This window comes from Triticum aestivum, chromosome 2D (assembly GCF_018294505.1).
Source record: "Triticum aestivum cultivar Chinese Spring chromosome 2D, IWGSC CS RefSeq v2.1, whole genome shotgun sequence".
In the NCBI taxonomy this organism is placed as follows: domain Eukaryota; kingdom Viridiplantae; phylum Streptophyta; class Magnoliopsida; order Poales; family Poaceae; genus Triticum; species Triticum aestivum.
The window spans coordinates 259,009,752-259,024,586 of record NC_057799.1 but is presented as its reverse complement, the minus strand read 5'-3'; positions in this window follow the sequence as shown (position 1 = coordinate 259,024,586).

The following is a 14,835-nucleotide window of genomic DNA, read 5'->3' as shown; positions in this document are numbered from 1 at the left end:
ATGAAAGGTACATCATGCCAGGTTCAACTACTCTCATACAGGAAACGAAACATCATGACTCATACGACTACATCCGTACATCATCCTCACGACTGTGGATACTCCGAAGCTCTACTGCTCTGCTGGTGCTGCGGGGTCCTCTCCTGAAGCGGACTCGGATCCTGAACTGACAACGTTAACGGAAACCTCCGGGTTAAAGGTAACACGACGACGCTGCCTCGAGGGCTCTCCCTCCAGGGCAGGTGTAGGGTGAAGCATCAGGGCTACGGGAGTAGTGAGAAGTGAAACCCACTCAGCAGGAGCACTGAGAGGATTCACGGTCGAGGCACCCGAGCTACTCAGAGGAGTAACCGGTGAAATAGGGGAACTAGAACTGGCTGGAATATAAGGAGTAAATCCCATGGAGGATGGAGCAGTGACAGATCTAGTAGAGGCTAAAGTAGTACGAGCACGAGTCAGCTCTCGAGCCAGCTCGTGGATCATAAGGTAGCTAGCAGTGATATAGCAAGAAAGATGACTAGCAACACTATTGGACTCCGGATCAATGATAGGGAAACGGACACGACCATTGTCGTGCAGAGAGGGATAGTAGTAGAAACCTGGGGGTTCTGCATCGGACCTCGTTATAACGAAGCTCGACAAGGACCTCGAATGCAGCAAACTGAACAGCCTGAGAAGCGGTAGAAGCGAAACCGCTCCGAGAAGTACGAGTGTAAGTGCTGGAATCGGAACTGGTGCACAGAGTAACCACTGCGTGATACTCATACACTGAGTCTGCTAGACGCTCCCGGTACACACGATAGACTGGGTCGTCACCGAGGGGTACAGCCGACGCCACACGTTACGGAGGAGATGCGGCGACGTGTACGGCATCAGCTACAACTGGCACGGATACGGTACTGGAGCCATCTACACTCACAACCATTAGCAGGTTAGCACAAAATAAAATGATTGCATACAATGCAACAACCAGCTACAAATTCTACTGGCACTCAACTTAAACTCGTATCTAACGCCCAGTTAACACGTCGTTGTCTAGCGTGGCCCACAGTCAGCACGACTCTGATACCAAGCATTGTGGCACCCCGGCTCAGAGCAACCGGTTTACCATGCATTGCCAGCCCAGAGACCATGTCTTCTGGCAACACACAACAACTTGGTACAGAAAACAACCGCTTTATTGATGCTAGCGGATCATAGTTTATATTACAACAGGTGGCGAGGCCATGCGGCACACACGGTGCGGCTGAACAATATGTACATTATTTAGTGAACATAAAGGGGCCTCGATCATAACAACTACGCGGCAGCGGAACAACGTCGTAGCGAAACTCCATAGCACAAGGACATCGATGTGGACATGATCTACACTCGGACAGTACTCCTTTCCAACGAGACCTTCCTGAAATCTGGCATGACACGCCAGGTCAGTACATTGAATGTACTTGCAAGCTCACAACAAGCATAAACATAATGACAAACAATATTATGATATTTAACCAATTGTTTAATGATGCAACAATATATCCAACATGCTGTGATCATGCTCTTGTGATAAAAGTCCCTCGGACTTGCTTACCAACGGTGATTGCTCTTGGATCACAAACGGACCAACCTCGTGGTCTTAAATCGGGTTACCTTGTAACCAAATGGTGATCTTTCCGGCGATCACAACCACGACCAACACTTGGTCTCCAACGGTGATCTTTCCGGCGATCACAACCACGACCCACACTTGGTCTCCAACATCAAGATGGTTTACCCACCATCGTCAACAGTGCAAAGTTCATAACTTAGTGTGCAAAATTTATTTAATGTTGACCCATGGTGTGACCTACTTTCGAACGTGTCCGTAACTGTGGACTCGGCTATCGACAGATTTAATACACTCTGCAGAGGTAGTGCACTGTACCCACACCACGGAACCCATGACCTCGCACTCCCATTCGGGTGGACCAACGGCATTCCGACGAAACCCCTCCATTGCCATGACACTCTCTCGGCCACTCCGACTCACTCCCCACTGGGCTAGTCCTGGGTGGCCCCGTGTCTACCAAAGACACCAATGGCCACCGTCGTGGCCAAAACATAAACAGTCCCAAACGGGGACAAGGTACCATAATCTCAACAACGGGCACACAAGGTTATGTCTGCTTACCGGGCCAGGGTACCGCGCGCCCATAACCTTCCCTCGTTGGAGGCACCGACCAGAGGCATGACAACGGACCGAATAAAGGCCTTCCCATAAAGGCAAATGTGGTTGCACTGGGAAAAACTCGTATCAGTGGCACCATGACCCGGTCAACGATATATTCAAGTTGAGTTATTAGCAGGTTCAACTTAACGTGAAAGTAACCAGTGTCATAACATGCCATGCAAGTGCAACACAAATATATGCATCATATATCATCGGAAATAACTGGGTCAACTATATCCACACTAAGCACAAACATCAACAAATCATGACACTTCCCTGGTTATGATTAATCGTCACTTTAAACAGAATCTTTACTTAACAAATTTTATCATTTTTCTCCTTCAAGAAAATAACTCAAAATAATTACTCATATCCATAATCATATTACTTCTTCATAACAAATATTACTTCTAGTTACTTAACCAACTTAGTTAGCTTTAAACTTTCTGTAAACTAAGCATGTCAACTTAAACAAGCAACCAACAGAATATAAATAATATAACAGTGATTTAAATGCATGGATTAAATCATTCGCTCAAGTTGAAAAGTCACAAATATTGTAATGGCACCATGAAAATGTTGTTGTGGCTTGCCTTAGTGCAGATGAGGTTCACAATCCTCCTGGTGATCCTCAAGACAAGCTTCACTTTCTGAAAATATTTATAAACACAAAAAGAAAACATCAAGAACCCTTCTGAAATTCACCAGAAAATCTAGACAGCAAAGAAAAATCTCATTTTTGGCGAGCTGCTAGATTTCTTCATAAAGAACACAATGCAAAAAAGAATCAATTCTAGACTTATGGTTACAAAGTTTTGGCTGTTTGAAGCTCTCTGGAAAAATGAAATTTGAATCTAAAGAAAAACAGAACTGGGGGGGTGTGACGTCGAAGGCGTAAACCCCGCCGGCGCCACCGCTCGTACCGCTTCGCGCGCGTACAGAGTGGCTGACTAGCGGGCCCTGCCAGTCAGGTGAGAGGGAGGGGGAAAGGGAAACAGAGGATGGCGTAGCTTCGCTGGAGCACACGCCGGCGAGGAGAGCTCCTTGGCCAGAACGAGAGGGAGGGATCGAAAGAGAAGATGGAGGCGCACCTGCCCGTACCCGTAGATTCGCTAGGGATGGTCGGACGGCGTCGGAAATAGCCTCTCCAGCAGCGACAGAAAGCAGAGGTCGCTGGAGATGAAGAAGACGGTGACTAGAGGCGACACCAAGGGCTCCCACCGGGGAGAACGGCACCATCGAGGCACGACGGAGGCCCTGGAAGGGAGGGCCGAGCCTGGGAGGGGCTGGAGCCGCGGAGACGACCCGAGGGGATCGCTGGCGCGCTCGAGCTCGGGGACGGCGGCCCGCGGCCTGCCCGGCCGGGCTACGGCTTGCTACGAGATCGTGGAGTGTGTGGGAGGACTGGATGATGCTCGAGTGGGCTGGGGAGGGCTCTATTTATAGCCGAGCATCAAGGGGGGATCGGGCTCTGCTGGAGGACACCTGGACACGGCGCCCGGCGATGAACAGCGTCAGTGAGTGAGGGAGAAGGCGACGCAGCTCACGCAGGAACCGTTGGCGAGCGGAGACGAGCACACGAGCGAGGGGGTGGCGACGAACACAGTGCGCAGCGCATTGTTGTGCTGGCCGGAGCGCGCCCGTGCTCGCTGTGGCGAGCTCCGGCGTCGGCGAGCGCCAGGAGGAAGTTAGGAAGATCGATACGATGATTGTGGTGAGGTTTGGCAAGTTTAGGCAGTCGGGGAAGCGAGCACGCGATTAACAGTGGCTCGGGCGCGTTGGAGACGTCGGTCGTATGCCAGCACGCCTGGACGAACGCGGTCACCGCGTGAACTCTGACCTCAGGCCGACCTAAGCCCAAACTTCATGTCTGGCATGTAGTTCGTGGTAGTTTTAGAGGTTACCACACTTTGGTTTGGACTCAGACGCAGTAGAATAAATTTCAACTTCCTGGTAAGTTTCTGGTCAGTAACTTTGAGAGCTTACTGTGGTCAAACTACTGGGAGTTGGGAGCTGGGCTTTGGAGGTTAGCAATCATCTACTAAGGTGGTGATGCACAAGAAAAATCAGCCACAATGGATCAAGTAAAATGGTAGTTGATGTAGAAACTACCATTTCTGTCCAGAACAGAAAACATTTTCTGTAGCAAAAATATTCCAAAAAGAGATGAAATATTTTTGCTCAGGAAGGTGCCCTAGGGTTCAAAGAATATTTGTGAATTTCCTCCGATTTTTGTGGGCTTGAAAAATTGGGGTTGCTTTGGAGCACATTGAGCTAGCTAGGGTTTAAGAGAGGGAAATGAATATTTTTCATTTAAGAAAAATATTCAAAACATTGTTTTGAGATGAACCAGAGAGAAAATGATAGTTAGAGAGGGAAATGAGGCACTTGGGTGAAAGTCAAGGGGTACCCAAGTGTTTATGTCCATATGAAAAGATTTAAAACTCCAGATTTCAAAACCAAATCAAATGAAAATCAGACAAAGGGAAGAGGGCAAAAACCAGGCTGTCACAAGAAGCATGTTTACTAATGAGTTTAAGTTCACTCTTAACTCTAGACATATATTCACTCAAGTGTTCAATCATATAAGCATTATGTTTCAATTTTCTACCAACATAGGCATTGAAGTTTTCTTGTTTAACCATAAAGTCATGAAACTCATCCAAGCATTGGCTAGCAAACTTAGTAGACGGGATTTCAGCTTTATCATATCTATAGGGAGAATTTACCTTTACTACGAGTGTCGGGTTATCAAGACCATGTATTTCTTCAATAGGTGGTAAATTCTGAACATCTTCAGCTTTAATACCTTTTTTTTCATAGATTTCTTTGCCTCTTGCATATCTTCAGGACTGAGAAATAGAATACCCCTTTTCTTCGGAGTTGGCTTAGGAGTTGGTTCAGGAAGTGTCCAATCATTTTCATTACTCAACATATTATTCAATAGCAATTCAGCTTGATCAACAGTTCTTTCCCTGGAAACACAACCAGCACAACTATCCAGGTGGTCTCTGGAAGCATCGGTTAGTCCATTATAAAAGATATCAAGTATTTCATTTTTCTTGAGAGGATGATCAGGCAAAGCATTAAGTAATCGGAGAAGCCTCCCCCAAGCTTGTGGGAGACTCTCTTCTTCAATTTGCGCAAAATTATATATTTCCCTTAAGACAGCTTGTTTCTTATGAGCGGGGAAATATTTAGCAGAGAAGTAATAAATCATATCCTGGGGACTACGCACACAACCAGGATCAAGAGAATTAAACCATGTTTAGCATCACCCTTTAATGAGAACATAAATAACTTAAGGATATAATAGTAACAAATTTTTTCCTCATGAGTGAATAGGGTGGCTATATCATTTAATTTAGTAAGATGAGCCACAATAGTTTCAGATTCATAGCCATAAAAAGGATCAGATTCAACCAAAGTAATTATCTCAGGATCGACAGAGAAATCATAATCCTTATCAGAAATACAGATAGGTGAAGTAGCAAACACAGGGTCATATTTCATTCTAGCATTCAAAGATTTTTCTTTCAACTTAGCTAATAATTTCTTAAGATCATATCTATCATTGCAAGCAAGAAAGTTTCTAGCAGTTTCTTAATCCATAAAATAACCCTCAGGTACCTCAGGCAATTCATATCTAGGGGGAGAATCTTCATCGTCACTTTCCTCAATATTATCAGTTTCAATAATTTCATTCTCTCTAACCCTAGAAAGTTGTTCATCAAGAAATCCACCTAATGGCACAGTAGTATCAAGCATAGAAGTAGTTTCATCATAAGTATCATGCATAGCAGAAGTGGCATCATCAATAACATGCGACCTATCAGAATCAATAGCAGGTGTAGGTGTCACAAATTTACTCATAACAGAAGGTGAATCAAGTGCAGAGCTAGATGGCAGTTCCTTACCTCCCCTCGTAGTTGAGGGATAAATCTTGGTTTTTTTCGTCTTTGAAGTTCCTCATAGTGATCAGCAGATATAAATCCCAAGTGAATCAAAGAATAGAGCTATGCTCCCAGGCAACGGCGCCAGAAAATAGTCTTGATAACCAACAAGTATACGGGATCGCAACAGTTTTCGAGGGTAGAGTATTCAACCCAAATTTATTGATTCGACACAAGGGGGGCCAAAGAATATTCTCAAGTATTAGCAGTTGAGTTGTCAATTCAACCACACCTGGAAAACTTAATATCTGCAGCAAAGTATTTAGTAGCAAAGTAGTATGGAAGTAACGGTAACGGTGGCAAAAGTAACAGTAGCAGTTTTGTAGTAATTGTAACAGTGGCAACGGTAGAGTAACTAAGCAAAGATCAATATGTGAAAAGCTCGTAGGCATTGGATCAGTGATGGATAATTATGTCGGATGCGATTCCTCATGCAACAGTTATAACATAGGGTGACATAGAACTAGCTCCAGTTCATCAATGTAATGTAGGCATGTATTCCGAATATAGTCATACGTGCTTATGGAAAAGAACTTGCATGATATCTTTTGTCCTACCCTCCCGTGGCAACGGGGTCCTATTGGAAACTAAGGGATATAAGGGCCTCCTTTTAATAGAGTACCGGACCAAAGCATTAACACTTAGTGAATACATGAACTCCTCAAACTACGGTCATGACCAAGAGTGGTCCCGATTATTGTCACTTCGGGGTTGCCGGATCATAACACATAGTAGGTGACTATTGACTTGCAAGATAGGATTAAGAACACATATATTCATGAAAACATAATAGGTTCAGATCTGAAATCATGGCACTCGGGCCCTAGTGACAAGCATTAAGCATAGCAAAGTCATAGCAACATCAATCTCAGAACATAATGGATACTAGGGATCAAACCCTACCAAAACTAACTCGATTACATGGTAAATCTCATCCAACCCATCACCGTCCAGCAAGCCTACGATGGAATTACTCACGCACGGCGGTGAGCATCATGAAATTGGTGATGGAGGAAGGTTGATGATGACGATGGCGACGGATTTCCCTCTCCGGAGCCCCGAACGGACTCCAGATCAGCCCTCCCAAGAGAGATTAGGGCTTGGCGGCGGGTCCGTATCGTAAAACGCGATGAATCCTTCTCTTTGACTTTTTCTCCCCGAACGTGAATATATAGAGTTGGAGTTGAGGTCGGTGGAGCCTCAGGGGGCCCATGAGACAGGGGGCGCGCCCAGGGGGTAGGCGCGCCCCCCACCCTCATGGACAGGGTGTGGCCCCCTGGTCTTGATTCTTTCGCTAGTACTTTTTATATATTCCAAAAATATTCTCCGTGAAGTTTCAGGTCATTCCGAGAACTTTTATTTCTACACAAAAATAACACCATGGCAATTCTACTGAAAACAGCGTCAGTCCGGGTTAGTTCCATTCAAATCATGCAAATTAGAGTCCAAAATAAGGGCAAAAGTGTTTGGAAAAGTAGATACGATGGAGATGTATCACTATCCCCGATGCAGATGTTGTTGCTACCACCTGAGCAGCAACAGCGACCGTTTGGGCCGCCAGGTCACAGATTGCGGCCGCGCTCATGCAACTTGTTACCATGCGCATGGCGGCCGCAGCCGCGCTCCCATGGAGTGGGCCGTAGAAGTGGCCCTCACGACGCGGGTCCACGTCCCCATCTTCCACCGGTGATGATTGAACAATGAAATGATATTTGGGGAGCGAGCTGGTTTCCTTGACGCGCCGGTGTGGACTGTAGCAGAGGCATCTTCTCGCGTAAGCCATATATGTCCTACTCCGATGGTGCTCCAAGATATTTTGTACTGCATCTCACACGGTTAGTGATAATAAACTATGTGCGGTCTACTTGATTTTTCATCTTGATTTGAAATGCATAATTGGGTCACAGCGGCAAAGGAGGGTGTTTGAATTGCTCGAACTTTTATCTGAAGTGAACATGCAACTATACATGTGTCGTCAAAAAAAATTGGAATTATTGAGGGTTCGTTTGCACATTTTTATACATTAACTTCGTTTTCTAGGCATTTCAGTTGCACAATTCAAAATTAAACTACATGCACATGCTCCGGTGCACCAAAATGGATTGTAAAAATCATATATTTGTCCATGGGTTGATGCTTATGTCCCATGAAAGAAATGGTGATGAGTTTTGAACACCTCGGCACTATGGCTCGCTGGCAAACGTTGAGATACCTGGTTTTGAAATTCTAGTAAATCCAAAACTCGTCTAAAATTCATGAACCTTGGCATGCTATCATGGAATGGCATCAGCATGCTGTGGTAAAAACATTGTCCCATTTAGGGCAGGTTTTGGCACAAGAAGCCCCATGGTTCCGGTAGGGAACGTTTCACCTTTGTGGATGAAATGATATTCGTTGCCTCTTCTTGCTTTCAAATTTTTTCTGGTGTCAACATAGAACAACAGGAGTGTCGTGTTAAATTTTGGAATTTTTCGGGGTTCTTTTGGACATTTTTATATATTAACTGAGTTTTCTAGGCATTTATGTGCATAATTCAATTTTGAACTAAAGGCACATGCTCCAGTGCATAAAAATGGGTTGAAAAAATAAATGTGTGTCCTTGGTTGCATGCTTAGGTCCAATGCAAGAAATGGGAATGAATGTCACACACCTCGGCACTGTCGCTTGGCAGCAAACATTGAGATATGTGGTTTAAAAATTCTAGTAAATCCAAAACTCATCTGAAATTCATGAAACTTGGCATGCTATCATGGAATGGCATCAACATGTTGTGGTAAAAAAATTGTCCCATTTGGGGCAGGTTTTGGTATAAGCTTCTCACAAACCAGAGCTTCTCACAACAAGCCTCATGATTTCAGTAGGGAACGTGTCACCTTTGTGGATGAAACAATATTCGTTGCCTTTTCTTACTTTCAATTTTTTCTGGTGTCAACATAGAACAACAGGAGAGTCGTGTTAAATTTTGGAATTTTTCGGGGTTCGCTTGGACATTTTACACATTAACTGAGTTTTCTATGCATTTATGTGCATAATTCAAATTTGAACTACACGCACATGCTCCAGTGCATACAAATGAGTTGAAAAATCAAATGTGTCTCCTTGGTTGCACGCTTAGGTCCCATGCAAGAAATGTGAATGAATGTCAAACACCTCGGCACCGTCGCTTGGTCGCAAACATTGAGATACATGGTTTTAAAATTCTAGTAAATCCAAAACTTGTGTGAAATTCATGAAACTTGGCATGTGTAACACCCCGCATGTAACTTGCCATATTTGTAACTCCGACTCTTGCCATTTCCGGCTATGTGTTATGTTTTTCCCTCCGTTGTCGGGTTTTGTCTTTCGTTTTGTATTTTGTCTTGTCATGCATTTTCATATCATGTCATCATGTGCATTGAATTTGCATACGTGTTCGTCTCATGCATCCGAGCATTTTCCCCGTTGTCCGTTTTGCAATCCGGTGCTCCTATCTCCTCCGGTCCACCCCTCTAGTTTTCTTTCGTGTGCGTGTGTCAAACTTTCTCGGAATGGACCGAGGCTTGTCAAGTGGCCTTAATATACCACCCGGAGACTACCGGTCAAGTTTCGTTTCATTCGGAGGTCGTTTGGTACTCCAACGGTTAACCGGGCATCTGCAAAGTCCATTTGAGTATCCAGCAAAAACCCCCTCTAAAACCAGCCCAAAAACCACCAAACTCTCTTCCATGCTCTAGGTCGTTCGATCACGATCGTGTGGGCGAAAACCGCACCTCATTTGGAGTCTCCTAGCTCCCTCTACCTATTTATATGTGTGCATCCCGAAAAACGAAACTGCAGACGAAACCCTAACCCTCTCCCTCCGCGCCGCGCCGGACGCGTCCGCTCCGGCCGGACAACGTCCGCCGCGCCGCTCGGCCAATCGCAGGCCGCCACGTCGCTCCGCCGCCGCCCGGACCGCGCCGGCCCGCCGGGCCCGTGACCGGCCCTCCCGGCCCGCAGCTCCGCCGCCCGGCGCCCGCGCCCCGTCCGCCGCCTCCCCGCGCACCCCCCCCTCGCCGGCCATCTCCTCCGGCCTCCGGCCCCTCCCTCGCCGGCCGTCGCCCCGCCGGTCCCTTCTCCTCCTCCGGCCGACGATCTCGAGCTCCTGTAGCCTTGCGAGATCCGATCTGGTACAGCCCCTCCGTTGACTTTCTCTCGCCCTAATATTTTCTAAGTCTGGGATTTTTATCAGCAAGTGCTCCTGTTCCCGATGCGATAACTTCGTGCATGTAGCTCCGATTCGCGCGTGTAATATGTCAAATTGTTCGCCTCATGAGGCTCTTTATTTTGTTCAATTGCACCATGTTCATTAGAAGTAATATTGATGCCCAAATCTTCGTTGGAAGAGGGCTAGTTGCTGTTAATCTCTAGTTCTTATCAGAACTTGGAGATTTGTCATGTTTGTATCATTAAATCTGTGCATCTTTTGAGCATGAGATCTACATGTGTTTTAAAGTATGCCATGCCATCTTTCCACTGGTATAGTCCATGTATTTTTGTGATCTATGTGGTGACTAGCACAAGCATGCAAAGTAGGCCCCGTAATATTTCTGATTCCAGGGACTTGGTGATTTCTCGAAGTGATAGGTCCCATAATCTTTCGTCGTACTTAGTAATTTCTCCAAGTCTTTGTCTGCTGTTATTTTGTTGCCATGTAAACTTGATGCTACAGAGAGATCCATGCATATTTTGGAGATGTTCATTAAGGATGTTTTGTAGATATTGTTGTAATTGATCAATTCCTGCCCTTGTGTGAAATTATGGAGTACCATAGCATGACTCAATCTTGCTCTACATTTGCTATAAAATATTTCTGGCAGATTGTTTATGTGTTATTCAATTTTGCCAAGCTTGTTGTAGTTGATCCATACATGCTATGTTTTTGTTCTTGCCATGGATAGCTTCATAAACATGCCATCTTGCTGTAGGTATTCTTGTTTTGTCATGCATTGATTTGTGGTGAGTGCATCAAGCTCACCAAGATGCCTTCATATTATTGTTTCTGCCATGCTCTGTTTTCTGCTAAGTCTGAAACCTGATAACGAAACTTGCTATGTTTACCTGCTTGCCATCATATCTTCTGGTCCTTTTTGGCTTATGGTCATTAAGGGACTTTTGTCATATGCATTTAGTAGAATACTTCCATGCCTTGTTTTTCCATGTTAAGTTCTTGTAGCACGTTGATTTCGTGCTCTGAACATTGCTACCTGATGCTGTTTTCTGCCATGTCCAGTAATTTCACCAAGTCTGTGAACCTGTTATCTTTTGCACTTTTGTCATGCTTGTTTGAGTTTGTTATGTTGTGAACTAGCCGTAGCTCAGTGTTCATCTTTCGTCAAGCATCTCCTGTAGATTACTGTCATATGCTTTTTTGCTATGTTGGAGTGCTGTAGCATAGTTTCTTGTTGCATTCTAAGTGCTATCTTGCTGTTAATCGCAGATTCGTGTCATTCTTGTTTTGCTTGCCATTTGCAAACCGTGCATCCGTTTCCGGTGATCTTTATATCGATTTCGACCGAAATCATCTCATATTTCCAGTGGCATGCTTGGTTTGCCAAGTTACTTCCTTGTTCATCATTTTCCTCCCGGAGCACGCATATGCATCGTATATCATATCTTGCATATCATACATGTTTTGCATCATGTTGCTTGTGCATTTCTCGTGCTTGATTGTGGTTCCGTTGATTGTGTTCTTGTCTTGGGTAGAGCCAGGAGACGAGTTCGTGAACAAGGAACCTGTTGAGTACGCTTACGAGGATCAAGCTTTCGACAACTCTGAGAACCTTGCACGCAAGATGACCACCGCTCGAAATCACTTCTATCTTTGCTATGCTAGTTGTTCGCTCTGTTGCCATGCTCCGCTACCTATCACTTGCTATATCATGTCTTCTATTTCAGCCATGTCAGCCCCTAACCATCCTTTCCTAGCAAACCGTTGTTTGGCTATGTTACCGCTTTTTGCTCAGCCCCTCTTATAGCGTTGCTAGTTGCAGGTGAAGTTGAAGTTTGTTCCATGTCGGAACATGGATATGTTGGGGTATCACAATATCTCTTATTTAATTAATGCATCTATATATTTGGTAAAGGGTGGAAGGCTCGGCCTTATGCCTGGTGTTTTGTTCCACTCTTGCCGCCCTAGTTACTGTTATACCGGGATTATGTTCCTTGAGTTTGCGTTCCTTATGCGGTCGGGTGATTTATGGGACCCCCTTGACAGTTCGCCTTGAATAAAACTCCTCCAGCAAGGCCCAACCTTGGTTTTACCAGTTGCTACCTAAGCCTTTTCCCCCGGGTTTTCACGAGCCCGAGGGTCATCTTATTTTAACCCCCCCGGGCCAGTGCTCCTTCGAGTGTTGGTCCAAACCGAGCAGCCTGCGGGGCCACCTCGGGGAAACTCGAGGTCTGGTTTTACTCGTAGCTTGACTTATCCGGTGTGCCCTGAGAACGAGATATGTGCAGCTCCTATCGGGATTTGTTGGCACATTCGGGCGGCTTTGCTGGTCTTGTTTTACCATTGTCGAGATGTCTTGTAAACCGGGATTCCGAGACTGATCGGGTTCTCAAGTGGGAGTTCAACGAGGAACGTGGTCGTTACTCTGTGTCTTTTCCTAATGATCAGTAGTGGAGCCCAGTTGGGACGATCGGGGATCTAGCATTTGGAGTTGTCTTATTTTCATCTGGATTTTGACCGTAGTCGGTCTATATGATTGTATTTTGGATGATGTATGATGATATTTATGTATTGTGTGAAGTGGCGATTGTAAGCCAACTCTTTATACCATTCTTGTTCATTACATGGGATTGTGTGAAGATGACCCTTCTTGCGACAAAACCACTATGCGGTTATGCCTCTAAGTCGTGCCTCGACACGTGGGAGATATAGCCGCATCGTGGGCGTTACAGCATGCTATCATGGAACGACATCATCATGATGTGGAAAAAGCATTGTCCCATTTGGGGCGGGTTTGGGTATAAGCTTCTCACAAACCAGAGCTTCTCACAACAAGCCTCCTGGTTCCGTAGGGAATGTGCCTCCTTCGTGGATGAAACAATATTCGTTGCCTCCTCTTGCTTTGAAATTTTGCCCTAGTGGAAACATAGAGCAACAGGAGTGTCATGTTAAAATTTGGAACTTTTCGTGGTTCGTTTGGACATTTTTATACATTAACTAAGTTTTCTAGGCATTTTATATGCATAGTTCTAATTTGAACTACATGCACATGCTCAAGTGCAGAAAAATCGGCTCAAAAATCAAATGTGTGTCCTTAGGTGCATGCTTAGGTCCCATGCAAGAAATGGGAATGAATATCTAACACCAGGGCACCGTTGCTTGCCAGCAAAATGTTGAGATACTTTGTTTTTAAATTCTAGTAAATCCAAAACTCGTCTGAATTTCTTGAAACTTCGAATGCTATCATGGGATGTCACTCGACATGTTGTGGTATTTTTCGTGTCCAATTTGAGAGAAGGCGCACTCGAATCAACAGCCAACAAAGGCATTTTGAAACAAATAGTTACCACCTTATCATCTTAAACTTTTCTATAATTTAAATCGTGGGCGTTCTGTTAACTAATGTCTACTACGCAACCTTCTTCTTGTAGACTCGTGTTGGGTGTGACAGCCTGGATTTTGCCTTCTCTCTTTTTCCGGACTTCATTTGCCCTTGCTTTGAAATTTGGTTTTTGAATCAATTCAAATGGACTTAAACACTTGGGCATGTCCTTGATTTTCAACCAAGTGACCCATCCATCTCTCATTCAACTTTCTTTCTCTGAAAAATCCCAAAAATGGCCCAAGGAATTCTTTTCTGAAACTCAATTCAGAAACTTGTGCTCCGAAGCAACCCTCATTTTTATTGCTTCCAAAAATCTGAGAAAATTCCCAAATATTTTTTGAACCTTGGCCCACCTCCATGTGCAAAAATATTACATACTTATTTGGAATATTTTTGCAACAGAAAATCATTTCTGTTCTGACCTTAAAATGCACTTTCTACAGCAAGTGCATTTTTCCTTGATCCAATGAGGCTGAATTTTCTTGAGCTTGATTACCTTCCTAGATAAACCTTAACTCCAGGAGCTTAGCCCTAATCACCTTCTAGAAGACCTCCAAACTTGGCGACCAAGTATCTGACCAAAAACTTGCCAACAAGCTAAGTCCAATCTGGTCGGCGTGATAGTGTGTGATCAACTTTCCTAGACTAAACACTGCAAGGACAACGCGAGGGACAAGGTTTGGCAACAAGCGGCGTCGTTTTGACCATGCCAGCGTGGTGACCGCGTGAGGACACGGCCCTGGCATCGCGTCCGACGCGCTCTACGCGGCGCCATCGTCTCTGTTTCGTGTGTGATCGAGCCTGAGCTCGCCGATGACTGCTGCACCACGCCAGCCCCTCCATCTTTTCACCCTTGATCGCTCCTGGCGCTCGCCAACGCCGGAGACGCCGCAGCGAGCACGGGCGCGTCGCGGCCAAAAGCCACAGTGCGCCCCGTGCCCCTGTCTTCTTCCTCCACGCCTCCTGTGCTCGTCCGCACGTTGCACAGCCCCCGCGTGAGTGCTGCACCCCTCCAGCCCTTGCCCACACTGTTCGTCGTCGCTCGCCGGCTTCCAGAGAGCTCCAGCAAAGCCACGTACCCCCTTCCCCTCCAGCTATAAATTTGAGCCCC